Source organism: Heterocephalus glaber, unplaced genomic scaffold (genome assembly GCF_053883595.1).
Source record: "Heterocephalus glaber isolate CG9 unplaced genomic scaffold, H.glaber_assembly_v1.0 deba00001687, whole genome shotgun sequence".
Classification (NCBI taxonomy): domain Eukaryota; kingdom Metazoa; phylum Chordata; class Mammalia; order Rodentia; family Bathyergidae; genus Heterocephalus; species Heterocephalus glaber.
Window position 1 is genome coordinate 8,975,064 of NW_028258412.1, and position 19,677 is coordinate 8,994,740.

The window sequence follows — 19,677 nt, forward strand, 5'->3', positions numbered from 1 at the left end:
TGTTTCTTTTCTCTGACTGCTTGGAGAACTTTGTTCTTCTGTTGTGTTTCTAGAATCTTAACAATTATATGCCTATGTGTAGATTTTTTTTGATCAAGGCTATTTGGAGTCCTATATGCCTCACTTATCTGTATGTCAAGCTCTTTTCCCCTGCTTGGGAAGTTTTCTGCCATTATTTCTGTGAAGAGATTTTTTATGTCATCTGTACTCTCTCCTGTTTCTTCATTGAGCCCAATCAGTCTTATGTTATTCTTCTTTGCATCATCTAGCAGCTGCTGGATTGATTTCTCATGTTCCCTTATCATTTTGGAGCAATTTTTCTTTTCCTGGTCACTAATTGCAATTTTATCTTCTATATCTGAAATTCTGTCCTCACATTGGCTCATTCTGCTGTGTAGACTTTCAATGGAGTTTTTCATGTCCTGGAAATCTATTTGCATCTGTTTTATGGATTCCATTTGTTTCTTATGTTGGGATTCCATCATGTTCCTCAGCTTCTCTCTAGATTTATTAAACATGTCTTGCACCAGGAGCACAATTTGTCCTGTTATCTGAGAAATGATTTCTGATTTCATTTTTTCCAGATCCCCTATTGTTGCCAGTTCAGTGGGTCCAGGTGGTTGAGTATCAGAGTGTTCCATCTCATTTCCGTTTGGGGTTGCTGTAGGTGATCTGGAAGTCTGGTTTTGAGACTTATTTACATGTTTTCTCATTTTGCCTGGGGCAGGGGGCTGTTAGCACCTGCACAGCTTACCGCCTCTGAGCTGCGTGAGGTGGGACAGGGGCCAGGAGCAGCGGTAGGGATGGTGACCCAAAAGCCCTTTCCTGTGGGCTGGGAGCAGCGGGGATGGTTCCCGGGAAGCCCCTTCCTCTGGACCAGGAGCAGAGGGATGGTGGCTCAGAAGCCCCTCCCTCTAGGCCAGGAGTGGTGGGAGGGATGGTGGCCCAGAAGCCCCTTCCTCTGGGCCAGGAGCAGAGGGACAGAAGGTGGCCCAAAAGCCCTTTCCTCTGGGCTGGGAGCAGCGGGAATGATGGTATCCGGGAAGCCCCTTCCTCTGGACCAGGAGCAATGGGACGGCAGCTCAGAAGCCCCTGCCTCTGGGCCAGGAACAGTGGGACTCAGTACCTTGGTCTGGTGGTCTGGTGTCTTCTGCATCTTTGTAGTGTGGAACCAGGTGCCTGCCTGTCTGCAGTGGGCTGATTTGGCATCTTTCGTGCATCTCATATCTTGGTTCTTGTTTTATCCCCATTCTCTTTCGCCCCCTTCCACCCCTGTATCCATGTGAAATAGGGGAAAGAATCCAAAGGGGAAGGGGAAGTAAAGAGGGGGTTAGAGGAAAGGAAAGAGAAAACTTTGAGAAGAGAAGGAAACAATGGACACAAAACTTATTTTATACTGAAGTGTTCAAAACCTCATGTAACTTGTGGGCTATTGTGCTTAAAGTTACCTCAACACTGTAAATTCAAAAATTGTAAAGTGGAACCACTGTAAATCAGGGACATTCTGTACTCTGCAGAAATGCATGATACTGGACCTCTTTCCTTGTGGCCTGGGCCCAGAGTCAGGTAAACACAGGTTCTATTCACACCTTACACACCATAAGTTTATTTACAAGTGAGCACAAACAGGGAAACATGCAAAGGTAAAGGAATAATAAAGCATAATCTTGGCCTACGTCTGGCTCTATCAGCATCTGGTTTACCTCATTTCTACCTCAGGATACCTGGCTTCTATACCTAAGCCTTCCTGCACTTACCTTTCAATGCAAAACCCATATCTCTAGGCGCTAATGAATTTGTGTGAAAGGGGGCTGGTGACCACTTTGCCTCCTAGCCTTGAAGCTCTGAGGAAAGATCTTGTGATTGTTCCCTTGAGAATACTAACAGATGGCATCTGCACAAATCTATGTGGCATAATGTAATCTTTCAATACATTTACACATGGGACAACTATTATATCAAGTAATTAGTATATCTGACACCTCAAATACTTATCGCTTCTCTGTGTGAAATACGCAGATCCTCTCTTCTAGCTATTTGAACTAGACAGAACACTTTTGTTAACTATAGTCTTCCTACTGATTAATAGCACACCAGAATTCATTTTCCTATCTAACTATAGCTTTCAACCTGTGTTGAAACTTTGTCCATGCTCCCTTAACTCCTACACTTCATAACCTTTTCTGACCATTTTTCAAATCTCTAATTTTAAAAAATTAACTTCTTTAGATCCCGTGTATAATTGAGATCATTCAGTATTTGCCTTTGAGTGCCTGACTTATTTTGCATAGCATAATATTCTCTAGGTTCATCCAGATTGTATGAAAGATAAGAGTGTGCATTGTGTCTTGAGTCTGAATATTATTGCTTTGTGTATCTATACGATATTTTCTTTATTCATTCATCCACTGATGAGCATTTAGGTTCATTCTATAACTTATCTATTGGGTATAATGCTGCAATGAACATAACAGTGCTAATGTCCTTTCAATACACTGATTTCATTTCCTTGTGTGTGGGGGGGTCATAGTGCTTTTTTTCCTTAATCAAATTTTACTGAATAGTTAGCAAATAGGAGCAGCTCACACACATTAATTTCTGTTGGTACTTAGAACTACTCTCCATGCATGGAGGAAATTAGAAAGGAGCAGAGGACCTGTTGCTTTCCTGGGAAGGGAAGACTAAGGAGGGAAAGGAGCAGAGCAGAAATTTTCAACTGTTAGTCAGTTTTCCCTATTTAACATCCACCATCCTGAGGCAACCAGGGAGCAGCAAGGGACAGAGTGTGAGGGCAGTTGGTGCCTGGTCTGTCTGAAATTCTAGGAGCTGCTTTGCCTTGAACATCTTCAAAGATACAAGAAGATAGGAACCAAATCAAACATGCAGAAATAAATATTTTTCTGTAAAGGCCAACAAGTGGTCTCAGCCTCAGTTCCAGAGTCCATCCTTAAAGCAGTGCTTAGGGGATGTAGGTGGTAGGGGATGAATGTGTGACTGAGGACCTGTTCCTCAAGAAAAGGAACAGGTCTGATGGTCTGATGCGCCAATGAGAGATCCCCAACTCTGCCTTGGTACCCCAGAAGAAAGACAGATTAGATCTGTCCCAGAAATAATGGGGCCTGCTGCTCACCTTTGTTCCACATAGGAGAGGAGGAGCCATGATTTTCTCAACCTGGAATTCCCACAATAACCAAGTTAGGAATGTTTCTGTGCTGGCCTGATGGCCCCAGCACGTCACAGTTTCAGACTGTCCTGACTCACAGTGTGCCTGCCACTGTTTAATCCTTCTGCTATACTTCTCCTAGTAATTGTAGTTTTATTCCCCCATATTCACTGACTGAGCTGTGGAGAATTGTATTTGAGCTTGTGTGCTAGACAAGAATCACCTCCTGGTTGGCTCCCTGTACCCCTGTTCCCAGATAGTTCTAAGGAACTGCCTTCCCATGAAGATATTTGGAATGGTATCTTTGAATAATTAGTTCTTTGTTCCATGAAAGAAGCATATTTGCTGGGTTTTATTAATCTTTTCATCAGGATACACCCATGCAGTTATGATCAAATCCAGTCAAAAGTTAGAATCCTAGTTAAAATTAATCATTACCACACACACATGCACACACACACACACACACACACACACACACACACACAAATGAATAGATGAGGTTAGGCCCCAGAAGACCTGAGGCAGTGATTAACTCTGCCAAGTTAGCTAGTCTTTCTCTATTTTAGTATTGAAATTGACAACTCCAGCAATATACTCTTTCCCAGGCAAAGCAGAATAGCTGGTCACATTACTTTTTTTTTCTTTAATGTTCTCCTATTCAATTATTTTTCTCAAAATTATTCTTATTTTCTCCATTCTATCAGAAATGACAGTCAGCATCCTCCTGCTGTCAATATCTAGGCTGGACAGCATCACATGTTGGTGCCCTAGTTATCTGATTTCCAGGACCAGAGTGAAGGGGCCTTGGCTATTGGAGACATAGAATTATACTCTGAGCCACAGGCTGTTCAGAGGCTGGCCTGCCTATGAGGTATGTCAGTTTCCAGACAAGCAGCATGGTGCATAGAGGCCTCTGTTCTGGTTTTCATTCTTGGCATCTGTTCTTATATTTGCTGCTTGACTGCTAGAACACAACTGGTATTCCTTATGGATAAACTGGTTTGCTGCATAAGGGCAGGTACTTCCCAGTGCCTATTTCATGTTTTTGCTTTTCAAGGTGGTGCCAACATTTTCCCTTCAGTAGATTATTATTTTTGTAACTGGCATCTATAAATAGGAAACCAGGAGGTAAATTTAGAGTGAATATGATCCCTCCAGTATGCCATTCTGATCTACCATGATCCTTTACATGTTTTTTATGTGGAGAGTCAAGCATGAAGAATAGCCACTTGCATTTGCTAAAATAATTACACTGTGTGTGTATGTGTGTGTGTGTGTGTGTGTGTGTAAAGGAAAACAGAAAGAAAGTTCACTTTTTGTAGAGGTTATTTGAAATGCTTTTGGGTGCAACTCTGAAAATAGCCTTTTTTCACTGTTCAATGTAATAAGAGTCTCAACACCTTAGGACTTTTCCCATTCAGGAAGCTCTAGGATATCTGAGTTAGATGCTGCACATATTCCATAGCAGTTTTCTATGTATTTTATTTGTTTGAAAAATAATTTCATTTGTTCAGGGAAACAACCACTTTAATTGTGTTTGAGGAGGCTGTTGGTATTTGTCATCACATATTTTTAATTAATTTGGTGTGGTTTTATCCATTATTATTTATATTTTGTTCAAAGGACACTTTTATCTTCACATCGGCATCACTTGTGGATTTTACTTCTGTTTCAATCTAATTTTGAGGACACACAAGTGTTGAACAATTTTAAAACAGAATTATCATTTCTGTCACATAAGTTGGAGACCCTAAAGGAAGAAGAACAGAGGACAAGGCAGCTACTTATGAAGACCAGTGGTTTTCTCCTTGAAGAAATCACTGAACACCTGAAATGTTCCCAGGGGAGAATGTTGTAAACTGTTCAGGTAATTATGACTGCAGTTCTGACTCAGAGAGGCAAGCGTTCACCTATGTTGCTCTAATTACTGTTTGATGTGCATAAATGTAACTGAATGACATTTAAAAGGAATTGACAGTGATGGCTAAAAAAACAGGTACCATGTTTTATGTTTTTGAACCAAGTATTTGACACATTGCTTTTAATATATGTAGACTATGAACCATATTCTAATTTTTCAAATACTATGCTGTAGAAAATGTCCTTGATGGTATGAAACTTAATTTTTTTCCATATTTAACACTGTTTTTTTTTTCTTTTTTTTGGTACCAGGGATTGAACTCGGGACCTTGTGCTTTTGGGGCAGGCAGTGGAACCACTGAGCTAAATCCCCGGACCTTTAACACTGTTTTTATTCTTGTGCTTCTTATTTGGATCTTGGATTGATAGCAAAGTGATAATTTATACTACTGACAAACTTCTCTTTCAAACAATTATGAGGAAAAAATATATATCCTGTTGCTTCTCTGAGGAAATGCATAAAGTGTTCAGATCAAAAGGACAAATGCCAGTGCTCATAACATATTCTAATTTTTATTGGAATTTTCCATGGACTGTTACTACTACATTAAAGCCATGTAAGGTGAAGCTTTGACAATTTTTTTACTGTTCAAATTATGGTAAACTCCAATCTAATATTAACATAATTTTGTACTCCTACATGAAAAATAGTAATTTTAATGCAGACATTTAGAAAAATACTGATTGGAGGGGTTGAATTCCTTAAGACTTCTATTTATAGTCTAAAAATACTATACACAATTGACTTGTTTTAAAAATAGTAAACAGAATTTTTTATTGTAAGCCTATCAGTGTTGATCCTTTGTTTTCAATTTCCCATTTTTCTTTCCTATAAATCATATAAAACATGAATTAATCTTTTTAGATGATGCAAGTCTGTTTCTTGAGAAATGAATAAAATATAGTCTTCTTATTACCAGTTATCTTTTGTGCCTGAAATAGGTTTTCTTATAACCAGAAACAAGTTATGTTGAAGTTAACTTTTCTTTGTCAGAATTTGGGACAGTAAGAATCTAAAAATATTAATACTTCAGGATTTAGATTCTCTGCTAATACTTGAGGATTTAGATGGAAGAAATTCAATCAAAATTTCTCTACTAGAGTATAATCTTTTGTGGAAAGAAGATGAACTTGTTGACCAAGAATTCTTATTACTTCTGCATTTTGTGATTTTCTTCCAAACTAGTTTTGAAATTCTAAATGTGTTTTGAGGTATGTGGACATTAATTTTAATGTAAATGATTATACAACTGTCTTTGTCAATTTATAGGCAGGTGAAATTTCTAATACTATTGAATACAAATGAAAATTCACTATGACCACTCAAGCAGCATTAGTAACCTTTTAATGACAAAAGGATAAAACATTCTTCGTGGATGTGAATTTTGAAAATGTAATTAATTTATAAACAACATTTGAAAATGTTTAAATTTTTCCAGGCATCTGAAAAACTCATTTGCTAAATGGCATAAGATTCCCACATATTTCTCTGGGATTCTGAACTCGTTCAAAATGTCACATGTTAAATGATACATATCATTGAGCCATTTTTTCAAAAGGGGAGAGGAAAATATAAGAGAATCTGACTTTTCTAACTGAAAGCCAAGAAAGGAAAAAAAAAATCCCTGTCTTTTTAAAAAAAGACACTGATTAAGTCTTTTCAGAGATGCCTGAATTTTGAGAATTCCTTCAGTTATCTAAATGGTCTAGACATTTTTGTTTTCCCTGTTCACAACCAGTTGTATAACAAAAATACTTGATACTGTTTTCCTGTGTGTGTGTGAAGTAATGAATCATTGATTATGTGACTTGTTATGTGTTCTATTAAACACTAAAGAATAAAACATTCACTCTTTAAAACAAAACAAAAAAACATTCCCAGGGGGCAGTTCTCGGTGATGAGCTTCCCAAGAATCCCTGGCTCTCTCCAGTTATATATATGGAGCTTGGCTGTTTTCTGAGCAAGTCCTTAACCTGTGTCCCTCAGAGCAGACATAGATGATGTGTGTCTCAGATCTGTCAGGCCCCAGTGAGTGCATTTCTAGGATCCTGAACAATGTACCCACAGTGCTACACTCTGGCTCCAGTCTCAGACCATTGGAAAGAGAGAACAGGTGCTGAATGAGGATGAACTCAGTGTGAGGGGAAACCTAAGGGGCTAGGGAAGAATGCGCAACACTTCTCTGCATTTCATCCTTTTGAAAACAGAGTGATTGTGTCTCTCAGTCATGCAGAGACTATCTGCACCTTCATTCACAGGACAGGCAATTAAAGTCCTCAGATTTCTTAGCTAGGAAAAACTGAGAATCTCCTAATCAAACACAAAGGCTGTCTTCATTTCCTGGGCATTGTCATGGACTCATGCCCTGACTGAAATACACATGACAAGGAGTTTTCATCCAAGCTGGGTCCTGCTGCCCAGGTGTACAGAAGTATATAGAGGTCAGGGCTGGTCAGAACAGAATGAGAAGAAGTGGGTGTAGGAAGCACATTTGCATAGAGGCTCCTTCCTCTTTTGAGGCAGCAGAAGGATAAGAGGTGTGGGGACCTCTGCAGACCCAGTGCTGTGGTGTCAGGAGGCAGCACCCTTAGGGCAGCACAACATGACCTGGGCTCCACTCCTGCTCATGATCCTCATTCAGGGCACAGGTGAAGCCTTCTCCGAAGGGACCAGTGGGCCATGTGGCCTGAGGTCATTTCTTTCCTTCAGGGTCAACTGGGCACAGAACTGACTTAGCAAATTGAGTTTCTCTCTTTTCAGGGACCTGGGCCCAGTCTGCTCTGACTCAGCCTCCCTCAGCCTCTGGGTCTCTTGGAGAGGAGGTCACCATCTCCTGTATTGGAACCAGCAGTGATATTGGGAGCTACAGTGATGTCTCCTGGTACCAGCAGCTGCAAGGAACATCCCCCAAACTTCTGATACATTATGTTAACAGTCGGCCTTCAGGGATCCCTATCGCTTCTCCGGCTCCAAGTCTGGCAACACGGCCTCTCTGAGCATCTCTGGACTCCAAGCTGAGGATGAGGCTGATTATTACTGCTCTGCATATAGATCTGGTAGCACTCTGCACAGTGGCCCAAGTTCATGGGGAAGTGAAACCAAAACCTGCACTGAGCTCCTAAGATCCTCCATGTTCTGAAGATGTTTCCTCTGCCCTCTACAGAGGGCGCTCATGACACATAGACCAGAATTTCAGTTTCCTCTAAGCTCCTCATATTGAACATAATGAAAAAATAATGAAAATATGCTCTCTGGTTTATGTCTTGGAGGTATAAAAGCATCCTCTAGTTTGAGTTTTGTGGCCTCAGCTGTTGTGAATGTCTCTGACTCTTCATTGGCAGGACTGGAGTGTCAATTCCATATGTGCTGGTGCAGTTTCTTCAATTCCATGAATATCCACACTGCAAACATTTCCACTTCCCAGGACTGTGCTGCCCATTCTTCATTTCCTTTTCCATTAATGATATCATTCTCTTCATGTGTACCAAGGCCCTGTGTATCCCTTAGTATCTGTAGGTAGATTATTTTTCTGCTTGGCTTTTGTTGAAGGAGCCACTCAGAGTTTGCATGATGTCTCAAAGGGAATGTGACAGAGGTGGTTTTGGATCACTGTCTCTCATTTCTTTTTACCCCATATATAGGAAACTGACCATGTGAGAATGTGAGTGGAATCTGTTGTGATGCACAAAACCTCCTGTCCTCTTTCCAACCCTGAGGTCAACAGACTCCTGTCCTGGAAGTAGTCCAGCTAGAGAGTATGGGCTATTATCTAAATGGTTCCTTTTTTCCTTAAAGAAAAGATATTTGTTGGATATTTAATCCCATTCCTCTCGGATTCTTTATTGTTTTCTCTTTCTTTTCTTTTTTTGGGGGGTACCAGGGATCAAACTCGGAACCTTGCGCTAATGAGGCAGGTGCAATGCCACTGAGCTAAATCCCAGGCCCAATTCTTAATTCTTAATGTGTGTGATTGCCATGACATGACAACCTAATTACTAAGAGGAATCCCATGTATAATAAAAAACTAAATATATATATATAGTCCTTGACTTACAGTGGGATTACATTCTGATAAATCCAACGTAAATTGAAAATATCATGAGTCAAAAGTGCATTTCATACACCTACCCTACTGAATATCACAGCTCAGGAGTGCCAGATACTGTGGAATACAGGTTGTGTCCCCTTTGTGATTGTAGGACTGATGGATTGGAAGCTGCAGTTTGCCGCAACTCATCATCACGAATGGTTTTCAAACCATATATATATTGCTTGCCTTGGAAGAAAATCAAAATTGAGAATTTGAAGTAGGATTTTTAGTGAAGCAGACTGTTGTCCTGCCAGCATAAAATTAAAAAAAAAATCTTTGATTGAATCAAGATTAAATTGGGGGTCATATTGTCATGGGAGGTGGAGGGATTTAGAGTAAGGCTGTGTGTGTGTGTGTGTGTGTGTGTGTGTGTGTGTGTGTGTGCGCGTGCTTGCATATATCTGGAGGAATTCTTTGAGAAGCTGGGAGTAAACCCCAGAAGACATGGGGTAAAATCAGCACTTGCAAGACGTCACAATTTCTCAGATCAGGAGAGAAATTTTCATGACCTGAAATTATCCTTGATCACTGAAATATGACATTCTGGAGGTGCAGTTGAACTTTGTGTCATGTGTATGCATAAACGACCTCTTCTGTGCCTTCCAAATAATTAAACTATACATATTCATACTTTTGAAGAATATGAGAAAATGGTTATTTTTGATTAAGACCATTTGAAGTTTTCATATATCAAATTGCCTGTCCATGTTTGACTCTTCAATGCCACTGAGGACTCAGCACTCAGGGCAGTTCCAGTTCCCTCTGGGGAATTCCTTCACAGACAGCCAAGGCTACATTCTTGCCTCATTCTGGGAGCCTCTCAAGAATTCTACATTCAGGGAATCTTTTCTTTCTTCTCTACCTCCTGCCTGGACCTCATGAAGGTGCAAGGAATGGAGGTCCAGGTTTCCATCTCAACTGCATCAGCGATGCCAATGCCATGGCACTAGGTCTCTCTCTGCTCTCTTCATTTGCTCTTTTTGTAGATTCTGAGTGACTCTACTCCTACCAACACCAATACAGGGCACTTCTCTCACTTTATTCTTCCTTTAGTTTATTCAAATGGAAATTATCTGTACTTTTAATCAGTCCTTTTTTTTTGTAGTTAAAGAAAGGAAAATAATCCAGATACATTGTGCTTCAATTTTTAGAATTTATTATTGAGCAACATATTATACTTAATAAGGATTTTGTAAAAAAAAAGTAGCTACAATGTCATGACTAGTAAAAAATGGCAAAAATATCCATGTATTCTTGTATGTTCTTCCAAAACAGATGTTATGGGGAAAGACGAGAATATTTCTTAGTTCCTTATCTGTCCCTCCTGAGATTTGTGCCAGGGAATTCATATCCAGCAGAAATTTTGCCAAGGGACCAAGTTTCCCTTGTTGTGTGCCCTGTAGTTCATGTAAATCTCCAACGGAAGGTCTGAGAATAATTCCTTTCAGGGCAAGAAGATAAATGATTATTTTGGATGTGGAGCCGTGGGTACAATACAAAAGCAGGGAAATCTGTTCATGATGGATATGAGAATAGCACAAACAGGAAAATACAGACAAGAATCTGGGCCTTTCTAAGATCACAAGATGTTCACAGTGCCAGCACTTTGACAAGTTAACTTCTTCAAAGGGAAAGGACTGAATGAGGGACAATCATTAATGTTGCACAGCACCATCTCTGCATGGACTCGCAGACATCGATATTTTACCTTCTGCAGGGAATAAATGAGGGCAAGGAGGGGTTGGTAGATTGAGCCATGGATGGTGAGAGGTTGGAGACCTGCTTCTCTGCCAGTTCCACTCACTTTTCTAATTCCTATTGCCCCATGCCCCTTACCCCTTACACATAGCCATGAGAAATTGTACAGGAATCTCAGGATGTTTCTCACTGCATAATGGGGTTTGGCTTTCTCAGGTCCATTAACACTAGTCAATCTGATTTCCAGGTCCAAATCGGTTTACTCTCCATTCTTCCGTTCCTGACAGACTTGTTTGTTGATAATTTTCAGACAGTTTTAGTAATGCTTGAGGAAGGAAATCACATAAGTAAGTGCTCAGTCTGCAAGATAAATGGATACTCCCAGGTGCATCTTTACCGAAGTCTTGTAGGTCATGAAGAAAAGACTCATCTGTGGGGCCATGAACAGAATCCAGCACCCACAGTGGAAGATTCAGAACGTTACCAGTTGCTCAGGTTCCCACCACTCACCACTCCCCTAGAATACAGAGATGACATTCATGAGGAAGGAAAAAGGTATTATTCAAAGCTGGCTCCAAAGGAGATAGAAGGCTGTCTTACTGGTTCAAATCACCTTCTGGCTTAGGTGTGCAAAAGATTCTAATAGTAAGAAAGGAGGGGAGGAAAAATACAATGAGACAATAGGTTAGGAATATTTCCAGGTTTGCCCCCTGCCCAATTCTTGGCTTCTTCCCAAAAGCAGACTCTGACCCTGGGCCAGCATTTACATATTCCTTTCAGATGGATCCACTAGTTTTCTGTCCATTCATCTCAAGGGAGAAGAGGTGGGGATGGCAACTTAGGGAGTCGGCCTGAGGAAGTTTGGAGAAGCAGCTCAATTTGTAAAGATCCATTTTATCCTCTCAATTACAGGAACGTGTCTTGTGACTGGAGTTTGTACTGTGAACAGTGCACAAAGTGAGAGAGGAAAGAAAATTTTGTGACCGAAACTCCAGGGAAGAAATTTCTGGGTTATTTTTTTGTATCCCTAGATATTGTGTTTTATTTTTTTTGCCCAATAAAAATATTTTTCTTTTTTAAAAATTAATTTTATTGGTACATTTTAGGTATAAAATATGACATTCATCATTGGAAATTTGCACCTTTACATAATCTCTCTTGGTTCTCATTTTTTTCCTCATTTCCTCCTCCCGTGAACCCCTCCATTCCTCCCTATTTACAAAGACTTTGTTTCCATTTTTTAATTTTCTCATATTAATTCCACTTCCTTATTTCCTTTCCCCTACCCTCCCACTTCCCCTTCTGCTTTGGCCCTTTTCTTCCTATTTCACATTATCTAATATACCTTTTAGTCCTTATTTACACTTTTGGTTTCTCACACTAGAGAAACTATTCGGTATTTACACATGTGTGTCCTGTTTATTTAACTTAAGAGTATCGCCTCAATGGGCATCCATTTAGCTATAAATGTCTCTAATTTCTCAATTTTTAGGGCTGAGTAGCACTCCATTTAATAAAAATCCACATTTTCTTTATCCAGTCTCCAGCTGATGGGCAATTGGGCTGTTTCCAAATTTTAGCTATTACATTGTGCTGCTATGAACAGGGGTACACATATATATCACTGTTATGATTCTTTTAATACTTTGGGGAAGGTACCCAGCAGGAGAATACTGGGTCAAATGGGACTTCCAGTCCTAGTTCTTTGAGATTTCTCCATACTGATTTCCACAGTGGTTGCACCAGTCTACACTCCCACCAGCAGTGGAGTACGGTTCCTCTTTCCCCACAGCCCTGTCAGCATTTGTTATTGGTTGATTTCATGTTAGCAGCCATTCTTTCTAGGGTGAGGTGGAAACTCAGTGTTTTTTTCATTTGCATCTCTCGAATGACCAGTGATGTTGAACATTTTTTCATATGTTTATTTGCTATTCCTACTTCTTTGTGTGAGAAATATCTGTTCATTTCAGATGCCTGTTTTTGGATTGGGTCTTTAAATTTGGGAGGTCTGATTTTTTTCAGTTTTTTTAATAGATTCTAGATAGTAGACCTTTGTCTGAGGAACAGCAGGTGAAAATTTTTTCCCACATTGTGGTTTGTCACTTTACACTATTGGTGGTTTGTCTTACTGTGCAGAAGCTTTTTAATAAGAAGAGATCCTGCTTGTGGATTGTTTGTGCTAGTTTGTGGGCAACTGAGGTTTTGTTCATAAAATCTTTTCCTACACCAATGTCTTCAAGAGTTCTTCCTAAACTCTCTTCCACCCAGTTCAGAGTTTCTGTTTCAGTATTTAGATCTTTAATCCATTTCGATTTTAGTTTAGTGCATGTTTAGTTTAGTTTAGCGAGAGATACAAGTCTAGTTTTAGTCTTTGGCAAGTTGAAACCCAATTTTTCCAGCACTATTTATTAAAGAGGCTATCTTTCCTCCAGTGAGGGTGTTTGGCTCCTTTGTCGAAGATGACGGTGGCTGAGTGTGTCGCGAGTTGTTTCTGCATCTTCTAATCTGTTCCACTGGTCCTCAGGTCTGTTTCTTTGCCAGTGCCATGCTCTTTTTATCACAGTAACTTTGTAGTATAGTTTCAAGATGGGGATTTTGATAACCCCTGCCATGTTTCTGTTGTCTAGAATTGTTTTGATATTCTAGATCTCTCCTTGTTCCAAATGAACTTTTGGATGTTTTTCTCAAGGTCTGTGAAGTATGCTGCTGGAATTTCAATTGGGATTGCATTGAATCTATATAGCAGTTTAGGAAGTATGGCCATTTTCACTATGTTGTTTTTCCTACCCAGGAGCAATGGATGCCTTTCCATTTTCTGATATCATCTTCAATCTCTCTTTTCAGAGTGCTACAGTTTTCAGAGAAGGGGCCTTTGATTTCTTTTGTTAGATTGACTCCTAGGCATTTCAGTTTTTTGGATGCTATTGTGAGAGGAATTTTTTACCCTATTTCTCTTTCAATGAGTCTGTTGTTCATGTAGAGGAAAGCTGTTGATTTTTGTGTGTTGACCTTGTATCAAGCTACTTTACTGAACTTGGTTATTAAGTCTATGAGACTTTTGGTGGAGTTCTTGAAGTCTTCTAAATAGAGTATTATGTCATCTGCAAATAATGACAATTTGACTTCTTCATTTTCTATGTTTATTCCTTTTATTTCTTTCTCTTGTCTAATTGTTGTGGCTAATGTTTCCAAAACTGTATTGAACAGGAGTGGTGATAGTGGACATCCTTGTCTTGTTCCTGGTTTTAATGTGAAGGATTTCAGTTTTTGACCATTTAGTATGATATTGGTTGTGGATTTTTCATAGATAACTTTTATCTGATTGAGGTAGAGACTGTCTATTCCCATTTTTTGTAGGGTTTTTGTTATAAATGCATGTTGGATTTTGTGAAGTGCTTTTTCTGCATTTATTGAGATGATCATATGGTTTTTGTCCTTGGCTCTATTGATAAAGTGTATTACATTGATTGATTTGCATATGTTGAACCATCCCTGCATCTCTGGGATGAATCCCACTTGGTCAGGGTGTATGATCTTCTTGATGATCTTCTGCATTCTATTTGCCAGTATCTTAGTAAGGATTTTTGCATCTATGTTCCTTAGTGAGATTAGCCTATAGTTCTCTTTATCAGTTGGGTCTTTGTCTGCTTTGGGGATGAAGATGATGTTTGCTTCAAGGAATAAATTCAGGAGTATTGCTTTCCTTTCGATTTCATTGAGAATTTAAACAGTAGTGGCAGTAGTTCCTCTCTAAATGTCTTGTAGAATTCAGCAGTGAAGCAATCAGGACCCAGGCTTTTCTTAGTTGGTAAGTTTTTAATTATGTTTCCCATTTTATTGATATTGGGTTGTTTAGAATTTTTAGGTCTTCTTCATTCAACTTTCGTAATTCATAGGTATCTAGTGATATGTCCATTTCTTCTGTGTTTCCCATCTTACTTGCGTATAGATTCTCGAAGTAGGTATTGATGATTCTCTGGATTTCTGATGGGTCCATTTCCATTAAAATTTCATCCTTTTCATTCCTAACTGCATGGATTTGGGTCTTTTCTTTCTTTTTTCTGATAAGGTTGGCTAAGGGTTTGTCAATTTTGTTTATTGTTTCAAAGAACCAACTCTTGTCTTCATTGATTTTTTTGTATCATTCTCTTAGTCTCCATTGCATTGATTTCTGCTCTGATGTTTATAATTTCCTCCCCTGTATGAGCTTCGGGTTTGTCCTGCTCTTCCTTTTCTAGAAGGCTGAGATGAAGCTCAGTGTCAGGTTGCTTAATTGAGCTCACTCTGTTTTCCTAATATGAGTATTCACTGCTATGAATTTCCCTCATAAGGCTGCTTTCATTGTGTCCTATAGATTCCGATATGTTGTATTGTCATTGTCATTTAATTGTAGGAACTGTCTGATTTCTTCTTTAATTTCCTCTGTGACCCACTGGTTATTCAGAAGTGTGTTGTTTAGTTTCCAAGTGTGTATGAAATTCGTGTGGTGTTTTTTGTTATTGATCTCCAATTTCATTCCACTATGGTCTGATAATATACATGGGATAACTTCAATTCTTTGCACTTACTTAAACATGTTCTATGAACAAGTATGTGGTCTATTTTGGAGAATGACCCATACAGAGCTAAAAAGAATGTGCATTCTTATTTTGTGGGGTGGAACTCTCTGTAAACATCTGTTAAATTCATTTGTTCAAGGGTTTGATTGAGTTCTAATATTTTGTTGCTTATTTTTATCTAGTTGATCTATTTGTGACAGTGGGGTATTGATGTCCCCCACTACTATTATATTAGTGATTATTTGGTTTTTCATGTCCAATAGTATTTGTTTTATATAGTTGGGTGCACTAGTGGTTGGTGCATATATATTTATGTTTGTCACACTTTCTCTTGGAGTGTTCCCTTTACAAGGATTAGTATCCTTCTTTGTCTCCCTTAATCCATGTTGCTTTGAAATCCATTTGTTCTGCAAAGAGGATAGCTACTCCTGCTTTTTTCTGGGTTCCTGTCACATGGAGTATTGTTTTCGACCTTTTAACTTTCAGTCTATGAGTTTCTTGTTGAATTCAGTGTGTTTTTTGTATGCAGAATATTGTTGAGTCTCACTTCTTGACCCATTATGCCACTCTATTTCTTTTGATTGGCGAATTGAGACCATTAACATTGATGGTTATAACTGATACGTATTGACTTCTCATTGTCATGACTTTTTCTTTTTGTTGGATTCCCCCCCTTTGCATTTAATTTCTTATTGGGCCCAATGGATTCATTGTGCTGAACTTTCTGTGGTTGTGATCCTTGTTGTCTTTTCCTTGCATATTGTCTAAAAATTTTTGGAGTGCTTGTTTGGTAATCATGAAGTTCCTAAGGTCCTCTTTGTCATGAAAGTATCTTTTTTCTCCATCCATTCGGCAAGAGAGTTTTGCAGGGTACATCAATCTGGGTTGGGGGTCGTTTTCCATTAGGGCTTGAAGTACATCACTCCAAGCTCTTCTTGCCTCGAGGGTTTGAGTTAAGAAGCCTGCTGTGATTCTGATGGGCTTTCTTTTGCATGTGATTTGTTTCTTTTTTCTAACTGCTTGTAGAAATTTTTCTTCTGTTGGGTTTCTGGAATCCTAAGTATTATATGCCTATGTGTAGATTTTTTTTTTTTGTCAAGGCTAGTTGGGGTCCTACATGACTCACTTATCTGTATGTCAATTTCTTTTCCCCTCCTCGTGAAGTTTTCTGCCTTCACTTCAGTGAACAGTTTTTTATGTCACCTGCACTGTCTCCTGTTTCTTTGTTGACTCTGATCAGTTTTGTGTTATTCTTCTTTTCATCGTCTAACAGCTGCTGGGTTGATTTCTCATTGTCCATTACTATTTTAATGAAATTCTTCTTTTCCTGATCACTAATTGCAATCTTGTCTTCTATATCTGAAATTCTGTCCTCTCCTTGGCTCATTCTGCTGTGTAAACTTTCAATGGAGATTTTGGAAATCTGTTTGCATCTGTTTTATGGATTCCATTTGTTTCCTATGTTTGGATTCCATCATGTTCCTCAACTCTTCTATTTTTTTTTTTTTTTTTTTTTGGTACTGGGGATCGAACTCTGGTCCTTCTGCTCGTGAGGCAGGCAGCAGAACCACTGAGCTAAATCCCCACCCAAGCTCCTCTATTTTTATCTGTGCCCTCTCTAGATTTATTAATCATATCTTGTACCATGGGCATAATCTCGGCTGTTATGTGAGAAATTATTTCTGATTTCACTTTTTCCAGATCATCTTTTGTTGCCAGTTCAGGGAGTCCAGGTGGTTGAGTAACAGATTGTTCCATCTTGTTTCATTTTGGAGTTGCTTTAGGTGATGGGGAAGTCTGGTTTTGTGACTTGTTTATACATCTTGTCATTTTAAGGGGGTAGGTGTGCGCTGCTGGTGCCTTCGAGGCTTATCTCCTCAGCACTGGGTGGGGGGCAGTGGTCAGGTGGCCTGGAAGGCTCCTCCTTGGCTCTGGGGTTGGCCCTACCTCTTGGCACTGGGGTGGGAACAAATTTCTATAGTTGACAGTTTACTGTCAAATACTTACTGAATCATGATAGAACTCTGGAAAGTTTTTTTAATCAAAGCAAGGATGTTACATTTAGTGAGCCAATGTGTAGTTTACTCCATGTTTCCATGCTGACCTCTCACCTTCTTGGATCTGTGAATTTAGCTATATTTAAGCAACCACAAATTTATCTATTATTTTTGCTTATGTGTATTCTCCTGTGAGCAAATGCATTACTTATATAATCCGTATGAGAATCCCACAGTTTTGGGCTAATTTTTCCTCTCTTTCAGGAAGACTGGTTTTTTTTCTTGCCTTTCTTCCACTGTGTGTTACCTTGATCATTTTCTATGGCTAGACATTGAGGGTCAGTCACTCAGTTATAATGTCTAATTTTCAAATCCTACCTCCTAAGATATGCCCAAGTGGCCTTGAACACATGGAAATCGTCCTGCCTCAGCCTCCTGAGTGCTGGGATTATAGGTTTGTGGTACCATATTTGGCTTCATTTCTTTTTTTTTTTCAGGTTCATAATTGAGTTTACATATTGAGTATTATATGATGAGTTGTCACGAGCTCCTCCACCCATAGGAACTTAACAGATGAATCACACAGTATCAAATCCTAGCATGCACAAGGCTCTGGGATTGATTCCCAACACCTTTATGTTGCTTTGTCAGTTGGAATTTTTTTAGACCTTATCTTGAAATACAAGATCATCAGAGCAATGCCTCCATATATGGCCAGTATACAATTCATTCTACCCATGACAGTGTAAGTGTTGAAATAATGTTGATGCCAATGAACTGGAACTGGGCATCAGTTTCTGAACCTGCCATGATTTTAATCTTTGCAGAGCCAAAAATTCCACAACTGACCTCCTTCAACTTACACACCTACCTCCATGGCCTGAGAAGAAGAAGCTGCCTCCTCTGCACCTATTTAACTGGGCACTTCAGTTCTCTCCTTTTAAAAAAAAAACATTTTTTTCTTGGAACCAGGGATCAAACTCAGGTCCTTGAGCTTGGAAGGCAGGTGGTGGAACCACTGAGCTAAATCCCCAGCCCCTAAATATTTCTTTTTTTTTTTTTTTTGGTACCGGGGATTGAACTAAGGACCTTGCGCTTCTGAGACAGGAGGCAACATCACTAAGCTACATCCCTGGCCAGTTCTCTCTTTAAAAATTTTTATTTTATTTTATCCCATTTCCCCCTCCTCACCCTATGTACAAAAGCTTTTTTTCAATTTTTTTCAATTTTCACTTTTTTCCTGTCCCTTCCTTCCTTTGCCCCACCCTCCTCTCATGTTCCCCTTCTCAGTTGAACATTTTCTTCCCATTTCACAGTATCTGTTATCAATTTTACTCCTTATTTCCACTTCCAGTTTCTCACACCAGAGAAACAATGTGGTATTTAAATATATGTGTTCAATTTATTTCACTTAAGTGTATGGTTTCAAGGTGCATCCATTTCACTATAAATATCTGAAACTGATCCTTCTTTATGGCTGAGTAGTACTCCATTGTATATAAAAACACATCTCCCTTATCCATTTATCAGTTGATGGGCATTTGGGCTCTTTGAAAGATTTAGTTATTAGAAACTGTGCCACTATAAACATGGGTGTGCATATATCACTGTGCTGTGATGCTTTTAATTCTTTTGGGAAGATACCAAGATGGGAATAGCTGGGTCAAAAGGAACCTGCGGTTTTATTTTTATGCAGAAAGCTCCACACTGATTTCCACAGTGCTTGTAGAAGTCAACACTCCCACCTCAGTAGAGAAGGGTTCCTTTTCCCCCATATCCCAAACAGCATTTATATTTGGTTGATTTCTTCATAGCAGCCATTCTTTCTACAGTGAGATGGAATGTCAGTGTTGTTTTAATTTGCATTTCATGAATGAACAGTGATGTGGAACATTTTTCATATATTTATTTGCTGTTTCTATTCCTTTATCTGAGAAGTGTCTTTTCATTTCAGATGCCAATTTTTGCATTGGGCCTGTAAATTGGGGGGACTGATTATTTATTTCTTTATATAATTTAGATAGTAGTCCTTTATCTGATGACTAACTGGTCACAATTTTTCCCATGCTGTGGGTTGTCTCTTCACTCTGTTGGTGATTTCTCTTGCTGTCCAATAGCTTTTTAGTAAGATGAGGTCCCAGTTGTTGATACTTTGTAGTACTTTGCCAGCAGTCTGGCTTTTTTTGTGAAGTATTTGTGTACTCCTATGTCTTCAAGCCTTCTATCTATTCTTTCTTTCAGCAGGT

The 19,677-nt window shown here is 39.1% G+C and overlaps 1 pseudogene and 1 gene segment (V, D, J or C); one reads left to right on the top strand and one right to left on the bottom strand.

Annotated features, from left to right (window-relative positions):
- Nucleotides 1-19,677, top strand: part of LOC106009314 (Ig lambda-1 chain V regions MOPC 104E/RPC20/J558/S104-like) — a 505,149-nt gene that overhangs the window by 304,545 nt on the left and 180,927 nt on the right.
- Nucleotides 18,066-18,241, bottom strand: LOC147821970 (ATP synthase F(0) complex subunit k, mitochondrial pseudogene; annotated as a pseudogene).